The sequence below is a fragment of the Podarcis vaucheri genome (genome assembly GCF_965113315.1).
Source record: "Podarcis vaucheri genome assembly, chromosome: 10".
Classification (NCBI taxonomy): Eukaryota; Metazoa; Chordata; class Lepidosauria; order Squamata; family Lacertidae; genus Podarcis; species Podarcis vaucheri.
In genome coordinates this window covers 58,617,978-58,644,351 of record NC_138748.1, presented here as the reverse complement: position 1 = coordinate 58,644,351, position 26,374 = coordinate 58,617,978, and the positions used below count along the sequence as shown (strand labels likewise).

Below are 26,374 nucleotides of genomic sequence, written 5' to 3'. Positions count from 1 at the left end.
CACTGTGTCCTCCTTGAGCAATTTTGTTCTTGAATTGTGATAATGCCTCTTGTCTGCCTGGATGGAGAATAAAGAGATGCATATGTAGAAACCTCCTGATTTTTCTTCACGGGGTAAGAGGTACACCTCTGGCCCTGACCACCTCTGGCCTGCGGCCCCTGGAAGGTTTCCCATGGGAAGAATGTGGCCCTGGAGCTGCTAAAGGCTCCCTCCTCCTGTCATAGAAAGTCAGTGGTAAACAAATGAAATGTTTCATCAGAGGAGGTCAGCATGACTTTCTGGAATGACCCAGCTTTGCTGCATTTTACTTCATTCAAAGCATTAGTGCTTTGGAACGGGGGCTGCGTGGAGGGAAAAGCTGCCAGCCTGCTGCTTAACCGATTCCCTCCCTTATGGTCTCCACTTAAAAATTAGCAGTTTGCCAGTTTTTGTCCTCTGACTGGAAGAATTGTTCAGGTTCAAGCATATTGAGGGGATGGGTGTGAAAGCAAATCAGTTGCTGCTGCGGAAAATGGTAAAATGTCAACGCCTGGTTCTCAATGCTAATAGTTAGTCTTCATATAGCACATTCCAAGTCCTTTGCAGACATCGTCAGTACAATATCCCTGAGAGGCAGGCTGTGAGGATCCCAATTTTGTAGATAAATGGGAATGAACGACTGAAAGCATTGTTTTGGCTAGCATTTTCAGCCCCGCCTCATTTCCAGGGAGCAATGTTGGGGGAGGAGCCTGAGTTCAGTGCCTGCTTTGCTTGCAGGTGGGTTCCTGGTTCAATTCTCAGCATCTCCAGGTAGGGCTGGCAGAGACCTCTACCTGAATTTCAGTGTCTGTGTATTGACTACATGCCACTGTCAGTGGAGACAGTGCTGAGCTAGATGCACCAAGGGTCTAACTCAGTATAAGACAGCTCCAACTGGGCTCTAATTAAAGTGCTGGCACCTAGGGAGGCTGCAAAGTGCAGAACACTGGTGTGATGATTTGTAAAGTAGGAGGAAGGTTCAATACCTGTACCCAAAGCATGAGAATGTAACTGAAATCTTCTCTCCCCTTTGATAATTTGCAAGTGCAGTTTCTTTTTTTTTTTATAATATTTTTTATTAGTTTTACAAAAGTTTTTATAACAGACAAACACAAAAAAGAAAACAAACAAACAAACAAGTATAATTTCATAATGTCATTTCATAAACTTCTTTCCTCGGACTTCCCCATACCTCCCCTTTCTGCATCCTCATGTCCAAATTTTATAGCAACTTATAAATGTTTTTTCCCAACTCTAATTCGTCATAATCCTTTCTTATTCTAATCTTATATTACTGCAACCCTTTCTCTCTATAGAATCTCGACATTCTAAACTTCATCAAGTTTATAGTAGTCCTTAAGATAAATCTTGAATTTCTTCCAATCTTCTTCCGCAGTCTCCTTTCCCTGGTCTCGAATTCTGCTCGTCATTTCCGCCAAAGTCATATAGTCAATCACTTTCATCTGCCATTCTTCCACGGTGGGTAGATCTTGTGTCTTCCAATACTTTGCGATCAGTATTCTTGCTGCTGTTGTTGCGTACATAAAGAAAGTTCTATCCTTTTTTTGCACCAATTGGCCGACAATGCCCAAGAGAAAGGCCTCTGGTTTCTTAAGAAAGGTATATTTAAATACCTTTTTCATTTCATTATATATCATCTCCCAGAAGACCTTAATCTTCGGGCATGTCCACCAAAGATGATAAAAAGTACCTTCAGTTTCCTTACATTTCCAGCATTTATTGTCAGGCAAATGGTAAATTTTTGCTAGCTTAACTGGGGTCATGTACCACCTGTATACCATTTTCATCACATTTTCCTTTAAGGCACTACATGCCGTAAATTTAATTCCGGTGTTCCACAACCTTTCCCAGTCAGCAGACATAATATTATGACCAATGTCCTGTGCCCACTTAATCATAGCTGATTTAACTATTTCATCTTGTGTGTTCCATTTCAACAGCAAGTTATACATTCTTGACAAATTCTTAGTATTGGATTCTAGCAGTTCTGTCTCGAGTTTTGATTTTTCCACCTGGAAGCCAATTTTCCTGTCTTGTTTAAAAACCTCCGTTATTTGATAATAGTGGAGCCAATCTTGTACTTTGGGTTTTAGTTTTTCATGGCTCTTTAATTTCAGTTTCTCTCCATCCTGTTCTAAAATCTCACAATACTTTGGCCATCCGACCTCCATATTAACTTTCTTATGGGCCTTCGCCTCTAAGGGTGACAACCATCTAGGGGTTTTGTTTTCCAACAGGTCTTTATATCTCATCCAAACATTGAACAACGCTTTCCTTACAATGTGATTTTTAAAGGCACTATGCACTTTGATTTTGTCATACCATAAATATGCATGCCAACCGAATGCGTTATTGAAACCTTCTAAGTCCAAGATATCTGTATTCTCGAGGAGCATCCACTCTTTCAGCCAGCAGAATGCTGCTGCCTCATAGTACAATTTTAAGTCCGGCAGGGCAAATCCCCCTCTTTCTCTTGCATCTGTTAATATTTTATATTTTATTCTGGGCTTTTTGCCCTGCCAGACAAATTTCGCAATATCTTTCTGCCACCTCTTGAAACAGTCCATCTTGTCAATAATCTGCAAAGTTTGAAACAAAAATAACATTCTAGGCAATACATTCATCTTAATTACTGCAATTCGGCCTAACATTGATAATCTCAAATTTGACCATATTTCTAAGTCTTTTTTAATTTCTAACCAACATTTTTCATAATTGTCCTTATATAAATTCAAATTTTTAGATGTTAAATTAACCCCTAGGTATTTCACCTTCTTAACCACCATCAAACCCGTCTCTTCTTGAAACTTATTCTTCTCCATATCTGTCAGGTTTTTCCCTAAGACTTTAGTTTTTTGTTTATTCAATTTAAATCCAGCTACCTGGCCAAATTGTTGAATTATCTCCAACACCTTTTTCGTGCTAGTGTATGGCTCTTGTAAAGTCAGAACTAAGTCATCTGCGAAAGCCCTTAACTTGTAATGTTTTGCTCCGACCTGTACACCTTTAACTTGCTGGTCCTCTCTAATCATGTTCAGCAACACCTCCAGGACCTGCAAGTGCAGTTTCTTGATGGATAGTTGAGTGGGGAGGTGAGGAACTGCTGGATGATTTGGGGGGGGCATGGCACTAGAAGAAATGCACAACGAGGGCTGCAGGGACTGGTTCAAGATCACCCAGGAAGCTCTGAGATTGGGTAATTTTTTTTTAACCCAAATCACCCTGCGCAAATGCCAACAATTTAGAAACCAGATGTATGTTGTGCTATTTGGTGTTCGTTTATTACATATGCCGAAGTACCGGTTTACAAAATACCTTATTTCCAGCGTTGAATGCCTTGATTATATTTCTGCTCTGAACTTTGTGCTTGGGTATCAGTCTCTTCTGGCCAATGAAAACAGTGACATTGTCCTGATGATATGCCCTGCAAGGTCCCTGCAAGAGCAACACAGAAAATGAAGGATGTAGGCAATAATACATAAGAAAAATACATTAAGAATTCATTCAATACATTAGAATGAATAAGATCACTTTCCTGGCTTCTGGCATAGAGGGGAGGGAGGTATGGTTGTTTGTTTTTGTATTTCTTGTTACATTCAGTTTCTATTTTCTGACTTCATACAGTGCATTTATCACTGAAAAGCTGATAAAAATTATTAGCATGTCCAGCATTTTAGCCACAACAGTATGCTAGCTCAGCCTCTCTGAAGCAGGGGTTTCTCAGACACCACACCATGCCATCGCCCTCCTCCCTTTTCTGCTCTGCAGATGGTTTTCTTGGCAAAGTGTGGTGCTCGCTTTGCAAAAGGGGAAGTCTCTGGACTCTAGCACAGCCACTGGGTTTTCTGCTTGGAGCAGCCTGGCCTTGATGGATGTGCTCAACTCTCAGTTCAAGTAGATAGTTGCCTAATGGATGAGCTTCTCCTTCTCCAGATCTGCAGGGTTTTGCACCATCAAAGGGAGGCCGCTGTTGAATGCAAAGCTGCCAGGAGGAAAGTCTATCCAGCATTATGACTTATGTGGCAGTTCTTTGCACTGCCTGCTTTACTCGACAGGGCTGGCCAGACAGCTGGAGGCCCTTCCCAAGCAGTGTAATCCAAAAACGTTAGCCAAGATCCCGGAGGAGGAGGCCTTGACCCACTATAAAGAGAAAAGCGCATGCAACAGTAAATAAGATGACCGGGACTGACGGTTGTTCTATCACTGGTGCGGCTCATAGCTTCTAACCAACAGCCAGACACTAGACTTAAACACTTATGGTCTTCCAAAGTTCAGATTTGGCTCCAAGATTTGGGGTCCCCAGTTCATTTGCCCTTGGGGTCATGGACTGGTTGGATGCAGAGGAATGGTGGAAGTCACCAGCTGGGGAACCCCCAAGGGAAGAAGGCTTAGAGCCCGGGGAATGGTGGTGGGATGATGATGAGTGGTCAGAGTGAGAAGAGGGAGCAGACAGAGCGCAGGTGGTGTTGGAACCTGAAGAGGTAATAGGATTTAGTGAGCAGAAAGGGTCTGTGGCTGAGAGAGGCCCAGAATGAAAGGCAGAAGCTGAAGCAGGAGAGGAAGGAAGCCAAGAAGCAAAGATGGGTCAGGGAGAGGCATGGGTGTCTCCTCATCCTGCTGCAACAAGCTCCCTTCCCTTCTGGTCTCCCAGAACAAGGAGAGGCATGAAACAGGAGGAGCAAAGGCAGGCATTAGTGAACCTCTGGATAGGAGGAGACATAGATGGCTGTGGAGGGTGGGGACCTTTAGTCTCTGCTTCATGGGGCAAGACCTACCAGAGATGGGTTGCTCTGCTCATTAGTAGGCCTGACACTCAGCCAAATCTGTGAAGATCGTGTTTTTGCTAATAAAGAGTGAATTCCAACTTGCTCGGTGTGATTTCCTGCTGGCTCGCTCCTGTCACTTGGGGGGTCCCCGGTGCTTGCCCATGGTGGTGGCGGCTGTGCTGATCACACTGCACACAAATTCCCTGGCGATGCTGGCTTTTGCCATCCACACCCTGAAGGGTCCTTGCCTTCAGGAGGAAGGCTGGCACTATTAAGCTGATGGCCCCAGGTAGTCTGCACATGTGACCCAGTGCTGAGAGCGGCACAATGCCACACCCTCGGGTAGCCTCAGGTAGCAAGAACCCAGGAGGGGCCCAGCAGTGGTGCAGATCAGAACTCCAGCCTATGTACGCAAACTCCCTGCCTCCACCAGCTTGAATAGCACCCGCCTCACCCTCAAACATAGGCATGGTAGGGAACATAGGAAGCTGCCCTGTACTTTGGCCTTTGTCTCATCTAACTAAGTATTGTCCACAATGACTGGAAGCAGCTTACCTGGCTTTCAGACAGGAGATATGGATATGGTGGGGATTGAACCTGGGACCTTCTGCGTGCAAAGCAGATGCTCTGTCACTGAGCCACAGCCCTTCCCCAATCATTGTTGGCCTAATTAAGCTGGTGTTGATGGGGAATTTGCACGCATGGCTGATTGCTCTGGTCAGTTCCCTGCCATCCCCTAGTCCTTCTTGCCAGCCCAGGAGTGATGGTAGTGGCAGTGTCAGCAGGAGTGGTTTGGGACCTGGCAGGCAGTAGTGGCAATGGGCTTTGCCAGGGCCTCTGGGTTCTAGCACATATCTCAATATATGCCATATGCTGGCTTTCCAAAGATGAATATATGGAATACAAGATAGTAGAACAGTTTAATTCCTCAGGGTGGTACTGCAATAAGTTTCACAGTGGACCCACTGAAGAAAAATTAGTGAACATTAAGTTTGGGCCATTAATTTCAGCAAGTCTGCTCTGAGTAAAACTTACTAGACTATCACCCTTTGTTCCTTCCCACCTCCCCCAAGATCACATCCACACCCTACATAACTTCCCCAAAGAATCCCAGGAGTGGTGACGGTACAAATGTGCTTTGAAGGTGTGGTGACCCAAGAAAGGATGCTTTGAGGAATCTCAGTGCACTCTTAACATTTAACCCAGAAACATGGGTGCCATTGAAGGAGGTCCTTCCTGCATCTCTGGGCCAGTGATCCTAAGGAGAGATTTCTTTTTAGGGTGTATCCGGCAAGCTTTCTTTCCCTTTCCAGCGCCTTGATTAAAGGCTTCCTCACAAAGCTAAAAACAGACTGGCGAAACTAGTGCTGGGAAGCCTCAGAAGATAAACCAAGAGAAACGGGCCTGTCAAGTGGTCAGTCTGGAATTTCCGTAGAGCTTTCAAATAACGCGTTTGAAAGTTGGTTAGATTGCAAGCCTTGTTCAGATGCTTGGTAAACCTTTGCTACTAGCAACAACTCTTTTTGTGTGTGCAAAATGGGCCCCTGAGCCACTTCTGCATCTGTTATGTAAAAGAAGTCTGAAGATGCGTCCGTGTGCGATGCATGTTTGCCAGAGAGTTGTGGCTTATTGCAGCTCTTCTTGTAAAGAAGACCCTCCTGAAAAGTGACCATCCTAAGGGAGGTGTAGCGGTCACATTTCCTACTTAAGGAACGACAGTCCACTGTTTGAGGGAGTTGCCACTACGGGTTTGGGGTTCTGGATTAGTCAGACGGCAACGACAGCATGTGAGGAGTGGAGTTGGGGAGAAAATTGATCCCAGCTGAATCTATCAAATTTGCACTTTTCTGAAACAGTATGTGAACAGAAGCACAGCTAGCCTTTGAAATTTGCACTTCTGAGAAATAGGAGATGATTGGACCCTTTCTGAACTCAAAGCATGGGTACCCCCAACAAAAATTTAAAATTCAGCTAAATATTTGGAGTTTTTATGTATTGGTATAATTTGGAATTAATGTGATATGATTGGTTTGTCAATTGGAAATTTAATAAAAATTATTATTATTTTTTTTAAAAAAAGAAATTTGCACTTCTGCAAATTTCGCTATGCAGTTTGCTGACCAAACAAGGTTTACAAAAACGGTGAAAGTGTGCATAAAGATGGACATGTTAGTAAAAATGACACAAAAATGCATTGTGTTAGGGGAAATCGTTTACAAAAATGTGCATGCGTTAGTCAAGATTGCATATAACAATGTGTTCTGTTAGGAAGAATCTGCACTAAAATGCTGGTGAATTTTCATGAGGTTCTCTTAATTTTTTATTTTAATCACATTTATATGCCACTTTTTTTTCTTCCAAAGAGCTCATGGTGGCGTACCTTGAGTGTCCCCATTTCATCCTCACAACAACCCTCTGAGGTAGGTTATGCTGAGAGACAATGACTAGCCCCAGATCACCCAGTGAACTTCATGACTGAGCGAGGATTTTTAATTTTTAAAAAGTCACAAATTGCTGCAAAATGTGGAGAACTGAATTTAAGATTAGAAAAAAGAAGAAAATGACAGAACTCAGACTCACATCCCTAGTGAGAAGCAATATATAGAAGAAGGTAAATTACCCAAGTGTAGGGATTGGGGAAATTTTGATTCAGTCCACATTTGAATACAAATCTCCCTTTTTCGCACTTACCACAAAGCTTAACTCACAAACCAAAACATAGCCATTCTTTAAGAGTTACACTTTTCTGAATTTTAAGATGCCTGTCTCCTGCCAACTGATGTGTGTGTTTTTAAAAAAGAGAAGAAGTATAAGCTAGGGTAAAGTTGCATAAAATGCATATAGTTTTGATTATTTGTTGTTGTTTAGTCGTGTCCGACTCTTCGTGACCCCATGGACCAGAGCACGCCAGGCACTCCTGTCTTCCACTGCCTCCCACAGTTTGGTCAAACTCATGCTGGTAGCTTCAAGAACACTGTCCAACCATCTCGTCCTCTGTCGTCCCCTTCTCCTTGTGCCCTCCATCTTTCCCAACATCAGGGTCTTTTCCAGGGAGTCTTCTCTTCTCATGAAGAGAAGTATTGGAGCCTCAGCTGCAAGATCTGTCCTTCCAGTGAGCACACAGGGCTGATTTCCTTCAGAATGGATAGGTTTGATCTTCTTGCAGTCCATGGGACTCTCAGGAGTCTCCTCCAGCACCATAATTCAAAAGCATCAATTCTTCGGCGATCAACCTTCTTTATGATCCAGCTCTCACTTCCATATATCAGTACAGTGGTACCTCGGGTTAAGAACTTAATTCGTTCTGGAGGTCCGTTCTTAACCTGAAACTGTTCTTAACCTGAGGTTAACCTGTTCTTAACCTTAGCTAATGGGGCCTCCCTCTTCCGCTGTGCCGCTGCTGTGCGATTTCTGTTCTCATCCTGAAGCAAAGTTCTTAATCTGAGATACTATTTCTGGGTTAGCGGAGTCTGTAACCTGAAGCGTCTGTAACCTGAAGCATTTATAACCCGAGGTACCACTGTACTGGGAATACCATAGCTCTAACTATACGGACCGTTGTTGGCAAGGTGATGTCTCTGTACAAAAAATTGTTACATTAGAGAACTTATGCTTTGCAAAAATGTGCATATTAGGCAAAATTGCATACAAACATTGGAGAAATTAGCACTAAAATGTTGATGGCTTTTCATGTGGACTTGGAAACAATTGCAAATTGGAAATGTGGGAAAACTGGAAAAATGAGAAAGCATCTCTGACAGATTTTCGGATCCCTATCCAGGTCCCATAAGGGACATAAGGTACAATGAGACAGGTCTGCATCCTGTTCTCCTTTTCTCAAATGGCACTCTGTCCCTGATTTTTCTTGCCGAACTGAAAGCCAAGAGAAGGAATGCTGTGAGCCTAAAGGCCTCCAGTTGCCGATCTCGAGTTTCAGAGCTGGTCCCAGAGCTGATGCAGTAGGAAAGATAATAAATGGCAAATTGGCCTGAAAGAGCCTTTTAAGTGAGTTGAATTTCCATAGAACTGCATGCCAGGAGATTAATGGGAGGGAGAGCAAGAGGACGAAAAGGAAAGTGTGCAAAAGGCAGTGCGAGTTGAGTTTCTGCATCGAGATAATTGGTTTCATTATTCCGTAAACACACATTTGCTTCACTGCTAGGGAGAGAACTGGCTGCAACAACCATTTATTTAGTTATTTGCTAATTACATTATGTGGGTGCAGGAGTGCTATTTCTTCCGTCGCTTTGCGAGTAAGCACAGTCTATCTCTTAATCAATCTCTTAATTACATAGATTTTTGCCTTTTGTGCAAGGAGGTGGTCAACGGAGGGTTTTGTATCTGGAAGAACCCAGGCTCTCTTGCTGCTCCTGAGGACCACTTGCTCGTTCCAACATTTTGGCCTCGTTGAACTTCCTTAATTAAGTTGGGCTTGCCTTAATGGCATTCTTGGCGATCTGTTGCACGAGGTTGCGCAACAACCGGCTGGTAGCACAATAGATTTGTTTGATTTACTCATCAGACCATTTCCTTTGGTTAAAAAAAGGGGAATCGTTGCTGATAAAATTCTGTCTGAAGAGCCATTCATTCGAAAGAAGCCTGCAAAAAGCTGGCAGAAAGGAGTTATGGGGGAGAGAATGGGGAAGCGACAGATTCAGGCACTGCAAACAACAACAACAACAACAACAACAACAACAATTTTATACCCTGCCCATCTGGCTGGGTTTCCCCAACCACTCTAGGAAGCTTACAGCACATATAAAAACATAATAAAGCACCAAACATTAAAAACTTCCTGATACTGTGCTGCTACGGTGTTTGGTGTGCCATCAGAGCAATAGGTTAGACTGTGTGCGAACCTTTTGCCCTCCAGATGTTGCTCCCATCAGTGCCAGCAAGCATGGTCAGTGATCAGGGATGTTTGGAGTTGAGGCTCAGCAACATCTGGACGTGCAAAAGTTCCCAACAGGCAGTGAAAGAGGAGTTAGAAACCTTGTTCAGCCCAAGTTCCCTATGGGCAGTTGTTCTGGGTTGTCATAGTTACTGCTGGTGATGCCTCTGCCTCTCACCTCTGGTGCTTAAAGGATTGCCAGGCAGCCACTGTTGCAGTTGCCCATATGGTGAGTGCATGGTGCTCATCATAAGTTTGTCACCAGCACCATTTTTTTCTCCTACAATGGTAAACCTACATCTGTGTCTGGGTGGAAATAAAAAGGAAAAAGTGAGGGGTTGCCCACTAACACCTCTTCCAGAAAAAGAGAAAGTTTGCAAAAGTCACCTCTTTTGTTCTGTCTGCCTACAAATGTTCTGGTAGCAGTTGGATGTGTTTCATGGACTAGAAAGCCAAAAATCACGAGCTGAAATAATGCACTGAGTCTGTTGGGCAGAAGATGTCATTCCAGTTTGCCACTGTATTAATCTCATGAAGGGCAACTATCTCTGCACTGTATATTTGTGATAGCCAAGCACCATGTATTCTCATGTCATTGCAGCAGGGTCAAACTCTTAACACTTCCTAAGTGTGGGTTCCTCAGCTGACTGCCCAGAGTTTGAGAGATTTCAAAATCACAAACTGTTTTTGCAAGTCTGGACTTAGCTAAAACAGAACATTTTGTTCAGCTGTTTTGATTTCCACTAAATCAGATATTTTTCTATCCAAGTCTGGTCTAAGCTGGGTGGCAGCTATTAAAGCTGTGTTTCCATGTCTCCTGTCCAGTGTTATGGGTTTTCTGGAATATTTTCAATTGGGAACTTTTTGGGGAAAAGTTTACTATGCAAAACTTTCCAGGGGGTTATTTCAGTATACCATAAGATAATTTGCATAGGGACACTTCCAGTTTGAATGGGGAAATTATCTGATGCCTGAGTGATCTGATTTAGCATATTTATTTTCCTTCTGTTTAGGAAATAAAGCTAAAAAACATTGAAACTGCCAAGCTTGCCTACTGTTCTGGTGTTCTCTTTTTTTGGCAGTTGGCATCCATCTACCATTAACAATGAATTAATGTTATTCGTTTCCACAGAAAAACAAAGCGCTATAAATTGTTCCATCCCACACCACTGCTTCTTTCTGTATATGTTTTGCTAAGCAGTCTTTAACACCTGGCCCTGAAGGGAAGGATGCCAAGCTTCAAGGACTGCATCTGTTCTGCAAAAACCTGAGTGTTTGGCTGACTGCTATGATGACTTCCTCCATCATATCTCCCTCCAACATATTTCTGCAGGGATTGCTGAGAATTGTTGTTTATTGCTTGCAATGTGTCTGAGGTTTGAGCTAATCTGCTCATACAGATTCTGAGAATTGTCACATGATACAAGGCTATTGAGACTGTACCATCTGACAACGCAAATGGAGGATTAAATATGTTTGCATATTCCTTTTGTGTCTTAAAAAAACCATGACACTCTTAATGTAGAAAACTGATAGGCTAGTTCTCAACAGAGAACAGTATGTGAGAACCTCCATGTGAAGGAACATTCCAAGGTGCAAACCCTCCACCTGCAGTGTGAAATGGTACAGTCCCTGCACTGAAACTGTACAGACAACTTATTTATTCTGGGGTATTTCCATAACTGGGCAGTAAATTACGGTAACCTTTCCAGCCTCCCCAGTTTGTTTTTCTTTCCTCTGACACATGGGATTTGACTCACTTGCTCAAATCTTCCAAGAGCATTTCCACTGGAAACACCTTTTGTAGAGTACAGTGTCTTTCTGCAGGTTGTTTGGATTGTGTTTGTGGAATGATAATTCTGGGATTGGCAGGAGCCAAACTATATATGGTTTATTTCATTGTTTGGCACCTAAAAAGTATATGATTGCATTAAGGCTGTAAAGTTGCGATTTACTCCATTTTATTACCAGGTTAAGAAGTTGCTTCCGTTTCTTGTTACCTTTTGTATGCAAGGTATTTCAAGTAAAATCTGCAGGGTTTTGCGCCAATGTCTTGCCTTCTGCCTTTGAGTGGTCAGGAAATTCTTTCTCTTTTTCTTCTGCCCTGTTTTCAAAAGACCCCTAAGGAGTGGTTCAAGAGATAGAAGCAAAGATTGCAGACTGGTTTGTAAGAAAGAACCTTCATTGGCTCGCACACCAGATTGGGCTGTGTGGACACATAGATCACTTTGTCAGGTCATGAGGCAGCTTTGCCAGACTGGTTTAAAAGGGCAGTGGTAGATCCATTTACATTGCTTTCAACTCTGTGTTTGCAACGGGGAGAAATTAATAGGGAAAGCTTTGAATAAATAGGCTTTTGTGAAAAGCAGCCCAGAGCCTTTGCTGACAATTTATAGGCTCACTCTTCGACAGAATAGATTTTATGGGGACATAGTGCTCGTTTCCCCATCACTGTGGTATGCGTGTAGATGGATGAAGTTTGCAGTCTAATTATTAGTTGCATAGAAGAAGAGAAGAGAAAGGCAGAGGCACACGTACGCATTCTCACAAAACGGGACATGCTCAGCTCGCTGTAGTGCCGGAAAGCATAAGGAGCTTCCAGTGCTGGCTCTAGATTTTGACCTTTGACACCCCCCCCCCAGTGAATCTAGTTCAGTGGGGAGAAATCTCCATCATTCCCCTGATGAAAATCAGAAGGTGAGATCTAGCTGACTCGTACGACAGTGTGGCTGAGACACGGGTTGCGCTGTGGTCTAAACCACTGAGCCTCTTGGGCTAGCCAATCAGAATGTCAGCGGTTTGAATCCCCACGATGGGGATTTACTCTGTTCCAGCTCCTGCCAACCTAGCAGTTCAAAAGCACACTAGTGCAAGTAGATAAATAGGTATTGCTGTGGCAGGAAGGTGAATGGCATTTCCATGTGCTCTGGTTTCCGTCATGGTCTTCCGTTGTGCCAGAAGCGGTTTAGTCATGCTAGCCACATGACCCAGAAAGCTGTCTATGGACAAATGCCAGCCCCCTTGGCCTGAAAGCGAGATGAGCACCGTACCCCAAAGTCGCTTTTGACTGGACCTAATCATCCAGGGGTCCTTTACCTTTTACCTTTTTACGAGTGTGTGGCACTGGCTCATTCCCGGGACATTCCGGGATCAATTCAGAAGCTGGGATGGCTTCTGTACTTCCAGGACAGTTGGAGGGTATGGGAACCTCTGCGCACACACACACCCCGGCCATTTTAGCCAAGTCATGTCCACCTGCCATCATGAGAGTTTTCAGGCCCTGGTGTCTGATGACATAAAAAATGCAACTTATTAAAGCAAACCTAAAACTTCCTAAGGATTCAGTATGTTGGGTTCTCCTAGCTGTTATGAATTTATGAATTGCATTTTACATGCATATGTCTAAAGGCAATTTAGCTGTATCATAAGAATGGCTAAAGTAGTCTTTTAAACAGTACAAACCTGAAAATAGGTTTAAAAACAATTCAGAATTCACACCTAAGGCAGCTTTCCCCAAGAGTGGCTGTTCTAATTCAAGGCACTTGCTCACCTAGAAGCCGGAGGTTCCCTGGACTGAGAGGTAAATGAAAGTGAAAGCTTCATTTCTATTATGATTACCTTTTGAAACATGGTTTGAATTATGGTTTATTGCCCCCAAAGAAGGTTTACACTGACATATGCTATAGCAATGAACATTCATTGTTTTCAGGTTCGATCCCCCTATAGGACAGCTGCATATTCCTGCATTGCAGGGGGTTGGACTAATGCATTCCTTCCAACTCTAAAATTCTGTGATTCCATGATCGTATTTGTTCGTGTGGCATTCACACATATTCCTGTTAGCCATTCGTTCTTCCTCTGCCTTTCATTCTTTATCACATTCCTAACTGCAAACCAGTCCTTTAAAATACAAGTAGTGGGTTTGTTATGCTGAGGTGAAAGAGCACTTTACAGGTGCAACCCAAATTTACAGTGCGTGTTTGAATCCTTCCTGCAAAGTGCTGAAAGTCTGGAGGTGAACCTTGTTTGTTGGCTCAGATGCCAAAGGGCAACTTCCCACCCTGAACTCCATTTGTGCTGGAGCACAAAACCTAGCAAGGAAGCTGGAAATAATTCATGCTGGTGTCACTACCCAGGATTCTTGACATGCAGCTCAAAAAGCTATCGAGACATGAAGAATGAAGCCCAGAGGAAGGCAGCTGATATATGGACACATACAAAATGTGAATTTCTGCAAGAGGACGCACTCAGATGCCATCTGGAATCCCAGAAACGTTAAAGACGGTAGCCGACGGAGGGGAAAGCCGAAAATGTGCAGAAAACATCAGGCCTCCTTTTGACAGAGTACGAAATCCCCGAGTGCTCGTAGGTCACTGATTCCATTTCCATGCTGGAATTGTAAAGGAAGCGGGTGGAGATGAAAGAGCAGGAGCTTGTGGCAGAATTAATGTGGAAACATGTTCTTCCCACAAGCTGAAAGGAGGCTTTGTACTGTCCCAACCCCGAATCGGCTGCAGGGGACGTGGAAAAGGATTCATAAGAATGCAGAAGTTGCCTTAGAATTAGGATCCCAAGGGTCATCTAGTCCAACCCCCTGCAATGCAGGTGGCCCATATGGGGATTGAACCTGCGACCTTTGCATTATCAGCGCCACGTTCTAACCAACTGAGCTAACCGATGATGCTTTAGGCTGGGGGCTAGGTAAGCTTTAACCAGCCTAGTGCTCTCTGGACTACAACTCACATCAGCCCCAGCCAGCAGAAAACTTCAGAATGATCTTCTGAAATTTGCTGAAATTTAAATAGAACTACATCTCGCCATCCATAGCAGGTAAGGCTGAGGCCAGGTAATGTGTGCTTCTAGGTGTGAACTGTTGATGGGCCACATCCAGACTCCAGCTCTCTCCCATCTTTATCATTAAACTGGACCCAAGAGTCCTTGAAACAGAACAGGGGCAGGCCGTTCAGATGTTGTTGGACTCCAGTTCCAACTAACCAGTCTGGGATGATGGGAATTGGACACCAGCAATATCTGGAGGGTCACAGGTTCCCCATCCCTGATATAAGAGGCTTGTTCACCGACAGACCTTCAAATATGTGACTGTGCCCTGCTCTCAGTAGGTGACATTATTGCTACCCCTTAATTCAGTGTTGGAGGCCTGTCTGTCTGGTGATGCCCAGGTCACATGCTTTCCCCAGCCACATCCATCATGGGCCTTTCTCTGCATCCTCTTTGAGGAATATGCCTGGCTGGAATATGTCCTTGGGCTCTATTGATGCCTCCTACTTGCCTGGATGGAATGGAGAGAGGAGAAACTAGCCTTCTGCACAAAGGTAACATTTGCATTCATGGCTGTACCCAATTGTGCCTCCATCCCTGCCCTCCATTGGCGTGTGGCCCCTGGAAGCCTGCCGAGAAGGAAATGCGGCTCTCGCTACCTGAATTAGTTTGCGTCAGCTAATGGTCTGGCTTAAAACAATAAATGCACTGGGCCAGAGTCAAGCTGACTTCAGTAGAAGGTCCCTTCAGGGCATTGTGGTTTGTGGGTCAAAGAAAGCATGTGCTCTCTCTCTCTCTCTCTCTCTCTCTCTCTCTCACACACACACACACACACACACACACACAGAGAGAGAGAGAGAGAGATTTCATCTTAATTCCACATGGTGATAAATGTATTCCTCAAAGCACATGGATTTTGTGCCCTTGTGACTTTTATCATACTAAGTGCAACTGCAGATGTAGCTCTTATTCATATTCATATATAATTCCTTTTGGGGTGTTTTTAAAACACACACACAAACACACAGAGCAACCAAACGAGCACATACTGTTTGTAAAAATAGCTAGCACAGGAGTCCAGCGTGCATCCAGTCTAGAGAGAGATATAATCTTGTAAATAGCCCTGCTGACTGCAAAGCACAGCTGGAAGAAATGGAAATGTGGGGGAAAGGGAAACAAACTAGACCCTGGTTACTTAGCATGCAATGTTTTTAAAAAGTTTGGTTTGGTTTTTCTAATGTATGTAAAAAATAAATAGTAATGTGAGGTTTGCGGTTGCAGAACTGGGGGAAACCTACGGCTGGGGGGAAGTGAGCCTTTGTGTGTCTCCGGAATGTGAATTAAGCAAATGTTAAAGCTCTGTCCTTGACAAGTATAATCTGTTATGTTTCCGTTCTGCTTTTCCTTCAAGGAACTTGGGGTATGGTGTGCAGTTCTTCTTATGCTTTGTGAGGTGGGTTAGGCTGAGAGAGAGGGTGAATGACTCGACATCATCTGGATAGCAGAATGGGGATTCGAACCCAGGGGTGGGTTGGCCCTACTGTTAGGTAAAGTGAGTCAGTTGCCTCTGGTGGCCGATACTGGCAGTGCACGGCAGTGGCAAGTGATCAGAAGACAGAGCAGTTTGTGCCATGTGGCCTGCTAGTTTGCTGTCCTGAGGTGCTGAGGAGTATGGTCATTGTTGCAATAAGATATAACTGCCAATCTAGTTGACTTCTGGTTGGATTGGGGGCGGGTGTTATCCTGTCCTATGCCTCGGACAGCAAAATGTCTTGGACAGACCCTGCTCAAGCTTTCTCTAATCTTACACAACATTGGGCCAGTTTCTTCCGCATCTTCATCTGCAATTGCGCCAGGTATAAAAAAATGCACCTATATTTATTGTGCGAAGGACTATAAACTCCCCACACTCCTCAGGAGGAAATTATGGAACACATAAAAAGGGCCCACCAACTTTTTTAGACCTGTTAGCACATGTGGACTTTTGAGCAAATGCAATTTTGTGTGTGTGTGTGTGTGTGTGTGTGTGTGTTACTATAGATTCAAGCAGAATGTACTTTTCTACCCAATCTATAAATAAAAATATATTGCAGTTCCGAAGGAAGTTGTTCTAATCCATTAGCTGAGAGCTTTAAGATATTTATCACCACATGCCCCAATCATTTCGAAGGATTTTATTTCGGTCACAATCCTTTCATGTCACACTACCGTCCTGCAGTGTGAAAAATGCTTTCTTTCATGTGAGACAAAAGGCGTGTGAGGCTTCTGTGGCTGCTTCAGATTCGTCTGTTCAACACTTCAGATGATACATTTAGACTCTGAACAAAGGGTCTTTTGATATCAGTGGTTTTCCTGACACCTCCAATGACCCAGTTTGTTTGGTGAGGTTTTTTTGTTTTGTTATACTTCTTAAAGCACTCTGAGCTTCTGTGGCTTTGTCTTTCTATGCGATCCTTTCATACAGACTGATGGGGCTTCTGCCACTGCTACCTGCCCCCTGGATAGGAATGTTTGTCCCATGGGGTGAGAGGCCCAGGGAGTAGGAGAAAGATAGCTGCTTTTAATGATATTCAGCACAGGTCAGCTGATGCCATCCGTAGAGCTGAAATAGTCGTGCAAAATTCACCAGGAATATCCACAATATCTGCATACCCGCCAACATTTATGCAATGAAAATAGGGACGTCTTATTCTATAATAATAATATTGATAATAATATATTATTTATACCCCATTCATCTAGCAGGGTTACCCCAGCCACTCTGGGCAGCTTCCGACATACATAAAAACATAATAAAACATTTAAAAAAATTAAAGAAAACTTCCCTATACTGGGCTGCCTTCTTTTGCCTTCTAAAGCTTGTATAGTTACTTATTTCCTTGGCTCGGTCGTCACATAACTCCATACCCTCTAACACCTCTCTGATGAAAATAGGGATGTCCTAAGGAAAAGTGGGACATTCCAGGATTAAATCAGAAACTGGGATGGCTTCTGTAAATCCAGGACTGTCCCTGGAAAATAGGGACACTTGAAGGAGCATCTCCCCCCCCCCATCGTTCAGCCCGGACACTGAGGTCCAGTGCTGAGGGCCTTTTGGCGGTTCCCTCACTGCAAGAAGTGAGGTTACAGGGAACCAGGCAGAGGGCCTTCTTGGTAGTGGCGCCTGCCCTGTGGAACGCCCTTCCATCAGATGTCAAAGAAATAAACAACTATCAGACTTTTAGAAGACATCTGAAGGCAGCCCTGTATCGGGAAGTTTTTAATGTTTGATGTTTTATTGTGTTTTTAATATTCTGTTGGAAGCTGCTCAGAGTGGCTGGGGAAACCTAGCCAGATGGGTGGGGTGTAAGTAATAAGTTATTATTACTTGGAGGGTCTGCATCTGCCTGTGCATCTTCCTTTAATCCTAAGCTTGCTAAACCTGAGCCGAAAGTGAGAGCGTTCCCCATTCGTAACGGCCACAACTCCACAGCTGAACAGATGCTTTTCCGTGCAGAAGGTTCCAGGTTCAATCCTCAGCATCTCCAAGGAAAGCTTGGAGACTCACTACCAGTCAGTGTCAACATTACGGAGCTAGATCAGGCTTCCTCAGCCTCGGCCCTCCAGATGTTTTTGGCCTACAACTCCCATGATCCCTAGCTAGCAGGACCAGTGGTCAGGGATGATGAGAATTGTAGTCTCAAAACATCTGGAGGGCTGAGGTTGAGGAAGCGTGAGATAGATGAACCAGTGATCTGACCTGGCCCGAGACAGCTTTGTCTAGCCTGTGATTTGAGGAGAGCTCCATGCAGGTGAGCAGCTCCCTCACATTCTTTGGAGTAGATTTGCATTTTGGCTACAGAGCTAGGGAGGGAGGGGGCAGCAAAGCAAGCAAGATACAAGATTGTAGAGTTGGTCCTTGGGTTGCCTCCCCACACCCGCCCATCCCAGGTATGCCTGTCCCAGCTGGGAACCACCCACGGAGGAAGATGTGATTCTCTGCTAAGGTTGGCTTGCGTTAGTGGAGAGAGTCCTTCTGCTTGAAAATGGGAGATTTGGGGTCAGTTTTCAACGCAGCCAAAGGAAGCCACGCAGCTTTCTGTGTGGCCTCAGGCCTCTAATTACTTTGCTTAAAATGGGAATATTAGGCCTATTTCCCACAAGGGAAGATGCACGCCCTTCATTACTGAGTATGAGGTGTGGGCTGTCGACTTGTACGGCACCAAGAAAACTAGATTAATTTGTTCCATGCTGTCTCACACTTCGGAAGAGTCCTGTTTTGGAAGAAGAGCTGTCATGGTGGAGAGTGTGTGTGCCGGCTCTGGGTGTGTCAGTATTACTGGGATTTGGTTTTGTCTTGTTTTATGGGGAATTGGTGTGGTTTCTGAAAAACATTGGCACTTCCAGAGGCAAACATAGTGTCATTTTTCTTAAGATAAGTGCACACACACAACACAAGATATAAATGGCCATGTTGCTGAATTACCACTGCAGGCAGAAGGATTGGATTAAAAATACTACTAAACATGGAACTAACCATAGTATCACAACTTACTAGGGTTCCCATTCAAGTTCTTTGCAACCCAGTATGCCTTAGCATTGTTCGGTTAACTCTGAAGTACACTGAATCTTCAGGCAGAGAAAGGAGGCAAAATAGGACTCACTTTACTGAGTGTTTCATTAGTTGCAGCAGAGCTTCTAACATTGTGTGGTTTTGAACAACTTCCAAGTGTTTTGAAGCGATTTGGCTCTCTTGGCTTTGCCCTTCAACTTCCTTTTTACCAATCCCCTCCATCACTGGGGGAAAATTTCCTCTTTTGAAGTCAAAATTGACCATGCTGGATTTTCTTGGCGATTGGCCGATACTGAATTTGATAGCCCTATTGCTGCTGTTCCCAAGTAGTTCAACCACACTACGTCCCGGGTACCATTTAAAAGCAAGTCCTGGGTTACCTTCCCTCTGATTGAGTGTATGACCTGCTGTTTTAGGGCACAGTTGTCTAGGGTTATCAATAAATTTTCTCTCTTTATCATGATAGGAAAACCCTCTGTGTGAGGTCAGTTGAAGTCACTCATGACTACAACATCTATTTTGGATGCTCCCCTGATCCCATTTCCATCTCAAGAGCTCCCTGAGCATTTTGATACAGGGGACAACAGCACATTCCCGGTTTCAAATTGCTTTTGGAGCCAGGCATCACCACCCATAATAATTCTGTGGAGGAATCTGCTTCTTTGGGGAGTTCTGGCTCATTCAGTTCAATGCCCTCCCACCAGATGTCAAAGAGAACAAGAACTACCAGACATTTAGAAGACATCTGAAGGCAGCCCTGTTTAGGGAAGCTTTTAATGTTTGATGCATTACTGTATTTTAATATTTTGTTGGAAGCCGCCCAGAATGACTGGGAAAGCCCAGCCAGATGGGTGGGGTATAAATAAACTATTATTATTATTATTATTATTATTATTATTATTATTATTATTATTATTATTTACAGAGCAATGCCACTTGCAGTACACCCTTCCTCGTGCTTCCTGCAGTGTTTGTTTCCCTCTGGTTCTTTCCAATCCACCAGGTCAGGGTTTCCCAAAGTTGGGTCTCCAGCTGGACTACAGTTCCCACCATCCCTGACCCCTGGTCCTGCTAGCTAGGGATGATGGGAGTTGTAGTCCAAAAACAGCTGGAGACCCAAGTTTGGGAATCCCTGCACCAGGTCTCCGGTAACACCTACCACATCAATACTGTTCTTTAACACCCAGTGCTCCAGTTCACCCATCTTGGATCAGAAGCTTTTGAGCATTAGTGTATAAACACTTATATACCCTGTTTCTCTCCAGCTGTCTTGGGCGCTTGCATTTTGACCTGAGGTGCTTTGTTATCTCTGAGTTGCTATCCCATGCCTCTGCTCTCATAATGCCGAGTTCTAGACTGCCTTCAGTAGCTCAAAAAGAACTGGAGGTCTTCTGTGGGCTTGTTTTTTTAAAAGGCTGATTCAGTTGAAAAGCTTTTTTAAAAATAAATAAATCCCAAAGTCTCGCACAGCCGTCAAGCTCATAAGATATTTCTTATCACTTCAACAGCCAAAATAAGTACCTTTCACATTCAAGACATGTACAAAAAAACACACAAAACCCTTTTTGTGATCTACATTTAGATTCTTTTCACGGCAGGAGCCAAAAAATTAGTTTTGGCTTCTTTTCTGCCTTGCAATGCTTGGACATTTCCAGCAATATTTCCTCACTACGTTGAAACTGACAGATAACTGGAAAGCAAAAGCCACTTCCATCACATTCATGGGGCCCGAGGCCATCCCCTCCTTATGGGAGGTCTACAAAAAAGAAGGGGAGAGAGAATGAAAGGAAAGAAAGAAAGGCCTCAAGAGGGGAACATGGCATGTGCTGTGGAGTTCCTTAAATTTTATTTTCAAGAAAGTCCTTCAAATAACAGTATTCACAAGAGGAGTGCTGCGATCACAAGATTCATCTTGTATCCGTATTTGTAGCATTTGGCAGCAAACTGATCTGGTTCAGATTTTCTGTGTGCCATTCCAATTCAATTCTTTATTTGCACCTAACTCTGACCAGCTAAATCCAAAACTCTGTTTTGCTCCTGTTGCATGTATGTATTTGAATATGAATATGTATACATAACAAACTCCCCCCCCCCATAAATGGATAAATTCTGCAGGCAGAGTAGCACCTCCGAGTGGATTGTGCCTGTCAAATTTCTGACAGATCCATCCACATCATGTCCTGTGATCATGACTACAAACCTCCATTGGATGCAAACTGCCCTCAGATCTTCTGTATTAGCTACTCCTAAAGCCTTTAGAAAATAACATCCTCTTGGCCTATTTCCAGACTAGTTCTGGCAGCAAAGACAGTTGATTAGAGATACACCTTCAAAACCATGTTTCCCCATTAGTGAAATTTATTGGATTCAACCTCGTCTAAAAGAGTGCGTAAATATTCGTTATTGCATTTATTAAAAGTGTTTTAAGCCCACGCTTCAGCTAAAAATGGTTTCCAGAGTCACTTACCAAGGTCAGTGATAAGAGACTCCTTTTTCTTGGGTTTATCGACTAAAAGGCACCAAGTTAAAGGAAAATTGTTTTGTGGAGGGAAGTAAGCCCAGGCACCAATTTTTAGTTACAAAGTTGTTGCAATGGCCAGCTGGAATGGAATGAGGCAGAGAAGAGGAGCCCAAAGTCGCTGGCTTTTCAGCAGAGCAATCTCCTCTCTCTCTCTCCCTCTCCTATATAACCTGATGGAATAGTTGCTGGTTAGATGGGAGACGGCTTCTGAAATGAGAAAACACAGGTTAGATGAAAGCCTCTTGGTACACACTGGGGCACGCGGCTGCTTTTCGCACCTGCCTTATAGCAAATGCCATAATTGCTTTCTGGAAGCAGCAAAATATCAGAGCAAAATTTCAGAGCCAAAATCCTGTTGGCCGAGAAGCAGCTAACGTGCATCACAGTTAATGATTGCTCCTTTTGTGGCATTTTCGTTTGGAATATGGACAGAGGGAAGCGGCAGGGGGCCTACAGGCTACTCTTTGCAATATGCCGGATCTGAGTGATTAACTCAAGGACGGTTCGCAGAGAGAGAGAGATGCTTCCTATTAATTTAATAACTTAGAAATAGTGGTTATCTCAGCACAGAACACCCAGGTATTTCCGCCGCTCCCTCCTCCAATAGGAAAACTGTTATCGTCAGTGATGCTAGCGTGTGTTTTTGTTGAGTGTGGCCTTTGGATCAATGAGAACTCCTTGCCTTTTGTCCGTTTCATTTTACAGCGTGATGAATTGGCATGGGGTGGGGAGGGGAAGCTCATTGTCAGCCCCTGTTGCTCTGCACTATTTAGGCATCCTCAGACCTGTGAAAACCAGCTGGGCCAGAAAGAACATCAATACATGCTGCTCAAGCTTTGCTCAGCAAGGCTGGGTGAGCTTTGGGGGAAGGAGTGGCTGCAAAAACTCTGAAACTTGGAGCATTCCCAAATCACTGATTTCCCCCCACCCACCCACCCCAGGTGGGATTTAAACACATGCCAGCAAATTACAAAAAAGGAGAGTCCGACTAAACATCAGGAAAAACTTTCTAATGGCAAGAGCTGTTTGACAGTGGTCTCCCTCGTGAGCTCCTTCCTGAATTTCATAGAATCATAAAACTGTTTGGATCTGGATTTGATATCCCGCTTTATCACTACCCTAAGGAGTCTCAAAGCGGCTAACAATCTCCTTTCCCTTCCTCCCCCACAACAAACACTCTGTGAGGTGAGTGGGGCTGAGAGACTTCAGAGAAGTGTGACTAGCCCAAGGTCACCCAGCAGCTGCATGTGGAGGAGCAGGGAATCAAACCCATTTCACCAGATTACTAGACTCTTAACACTGGCTCTGAATTGTAGAGTTGCAAGGGACCCTGAGGGTCATCTAGTCCAACCCCCTGCCATTCAGGAATCTCAGCGAAAGCATCCATGACAGATGGCCATCCAACCTCTGCTTAAAAACCTCCAAGGAAGGAGACTCCACAACCTCCCAAGAGAGTCTGTTTCCACTGTCGAACTGCTGTTACTGTCAAAGTTCTCCCTGATGTTAGTTTGAATGCTCTGAAGCTGATGGTATAGAATTGCCCTGTTTGTGTTCAAGCCACAGATTCCACCCACTGGCACAAATATATTGCTTGGTGGTCTGGGAGTGATCCTAGTGGGTGTAACTCAAGCATATGATTGCTCAGTTCGTTCACTGACTGAACGCTTTCTTAACAAAGAAGTGTAAGCCCAGGAACATTCTATTAATAGGACCATGTTGCTCTTCAGCCTGGCCACAGTTAATCATTTTTTTGCTCTTACTTAACAAATGTGGTATGTGAGGCAGAACTCCCTCAACGGTTTGGGTCAGCGAGGTTGGGCACAGATTCTCAGCCGCATTGTTTCCTGTGAAGTCATTCGGCAGTTGACTTATTTCCCCCCTTTGCAAAATATTTCGCCCTTTGTGAAATGTGCACTGGCAGATCTGGCAGGAGTTGTGTGGATCCACTGGATTGAAAGTCAGACCTTTTTCTGATTCTGGAACAATTAATTGATGTGCCCATGGAAATAAATGGCATGGCACAAAGTTCCTTGGTCAAACATACAAGATGCTTTTAAAGACCAGTGTATTCATCCAGACTTCCTGTGACTGCTAAATTTTGGTTACTGAACCTGAGTCCTGTAGTTGAAAATTCTGATTTGTGTTTCATCTGTTGTTATAACAATGTGGGGATTAATGATTATATGTTGTTGTTACATGTTGAGTTTTGCACACTGCTAAGGGAGGTTTCTTTAATATTAAGTGAGTCCTTAAGTAAATAAATGTCAAAGTGCAAGTGGAAGACTTATGTTTGAATGTTCTTCCACAGCAGAAGTTCCCTTCCCATTGGAAAACCAGCATTTTTGATGCCTTATTGGCCATTGACCCAGCATCTCAGTACTGTCTACACTGACATTTTCAATCTCAGGTCCTCTGGAACAGTGCAAAACCAGGGCTAGCCTCTAGATGCTGTTTGGCTCCAGCATCAGCCCCAGCCAGTGTTTAGGGATGATGGGGGTTGTACTCTAACAACACCCAGAATCCCACATTTGCAAAAGCAGCAACATTTGGAGCTCTCTTTTATTAGAAAAATGGTGAGCAAGTGGACAGGAGGTATGATAGAGATGTATAAGAAGAAGAAGAAGAAGAGTTTGGATTTGATATCCCGCCTTTCACTCCCCTTCAGGAGTCTCAAAGCGACTATCATTCACCTTTCCCTTCCTCCCCCATAACAAACACTCTGTGAGGTGAGTGGGGCTGAGAGACTTCAAAGAAGCGTGACTGGCCCAAGGTCACCCAGCAGCTGCATGTGGAGGAGCGGAGATGCGAACCCGGTTCCCCAGATTAGGAGACTACCGCTCTTAACCACTACACCACACTGGCTCTCAGTGAGAATTATGCATGGTGTAGAGCAGGGATAGGGAACATTTGGTACTCCAGCTGCTGCAGAACTATAGCTCCCATCAGCCCCAGCAAGCATGGCCAGTGGCCAGGGATGATGGGAATTGCAGTTCAGCAACATCTGGAGGACCAAAGGTTCCACATACCTGGTATAGAAACAGTGGGTAGGGAGGTGGTCTTCTCCCAAACTTTGGGCCACTCAGTAAAGCTGAGCGTTGCGAAGATTCCAGATGGACAGAAAGAAAATGCTTCTTCTGCAGGGATGATGGGAGTTGTAGTCAGCGGCATGTAGAAGGTGCCACCCCTGATTTAATGGGCCCTTCCACTTCCTAGCAAATGACCTCAGGTGTTGGTGGGCTCCTCTTTGAAGGAGATACCTAAGCAGTGGCAGCACAGCCAATGTAGCTCCATCTTGCATTGTAGGGAAGGGATGAACAAGATGTTCTCATCAGTCTCTTCCGGTTCTATGATTCAAAGTACAGAGGCAGTGGGTAGCTGACTGCCTAAAGCTGGAAACATAAAATGGGAAGGATTATTGCTTCCCCAGGGGCACAGTCATGGCTACCCCTGGCCTATAAATGTGGGGGCTCAAGCCATGGTTTGTTTTGTAAACCACGACTAGTACAAACTGTGCCTGAATTGAGCTAATGAGTTAAGGTTTCTAACCTGCAGGAGCCTATGTTATAAATGGAATACTAATCTGAAAGATTGTTCCTAAGCAAACACGGAAGCTAACAGTGTGATAAAATAGTCAAAGCAACTCGTTTGCAGGGACCTCTGTTGGCTGCCATTCACAACTAGCTCAAGATGTACCTTTTCCAGTTCCTGACATCAGGAAGGCTGGTGCAAAGCAGCCATTTATACTAATCTTCTCAAGGCAGCAATCAAGTCCAGTATGTAGCTCCATTATCTTGGATGGTCTTCTGTCGAGAACAGCAAGAGTTATTCTCAGCAGTGATGCTATGCTTTGTCTATGGAAAACAGTGTTTCTTCTCCTGCCCTCACCCCCTTGTAAAAACACAAAAAAGACTTCTTTTTAGCAGATTGTCTTCATGATGCATTTCAGCAGAGAGAAATGAATGCATTCAGAGAAAGGGAAGGATTTCCTTGCCTTTCCACACAAACATGATCCTGCTTTGCACACCCGTTGAGATCTAGAAGAAGCTATCGTGTTTCTGCCTTTCAAGGCTCTGTCACAGTTTGATGCCGCAGCGCAACACCCTAGAGCCACTGTGGAGTAGTGGCTAATCTGTTGGACTAAGACTGGGCCATGCCAGGTTCAAATTCCAATTTGATGTTTATAGAATTATGGATGACATGGAGAAACAAATAAAAGAAAGCACCGTATTTTTCACTCTATAAGACGCACCAGACCACAAGACACACCTAGTTTTTGGAGGAGGAAAACAAGAAAAAAAATATTCTAAATCTCAGAAGCCAGAACAGCAAGAGGGATCGCTGAGCAGTGAAAGCAGCAATCCCTCTTGCTGTTCTGGCTTCTGGGATAGCTGCGCAGCCTGCATTCGCTCCATAAGATGCACACACATTTCCCCTTACTTTTATGAGGGAAAAAGTGAGTCTTATAGAGCAAAAAATACGGTGGTACTTTTTCACACAGCCCGTCGTTAAACTCTGGAACTCATTGCCACAGGAGGCAGGGACAGCCAGCAGCCTAGAATGGCTTTGAAAGAGGATTAGACAAATTCATGGATGAGAGGGCTATCAGTGGCTCCCATCTATGATGGCTATGCTCTGCCTACCAGAGGCAATAATACTTCTGAATACATGTTGCTACAGGAAGGGGGAATACTTTGTGCTCAGTTCCTGCTGGTGGATTTCCCACAGACATCTGGTTGACCACTGTGAGATCAGGAGGCTGCAGTAGACGGGCCCCTGGCCTGCTCCAGAAGGCTTTTCCGATCTTTTTACCTGGTGGCAGATTTCGC

The 26,374-nt window shown here is 44.2% G+C and overlaps 1 protein-coding gene across 3 annotated transcripts in view; it reads left to right on the top strand.

Annotated features, from left to right (window-relative positions):
• Positions 1-26,374, top strand: part of RERG (RAS like estrogen regulated growth inhibitor) — a 92,922-nt gene that overhangs the window by 10,875 nt on the left and 55,673 nt on the right. The gene's annotated exons all lie outside the window — the stretch shown is intronic.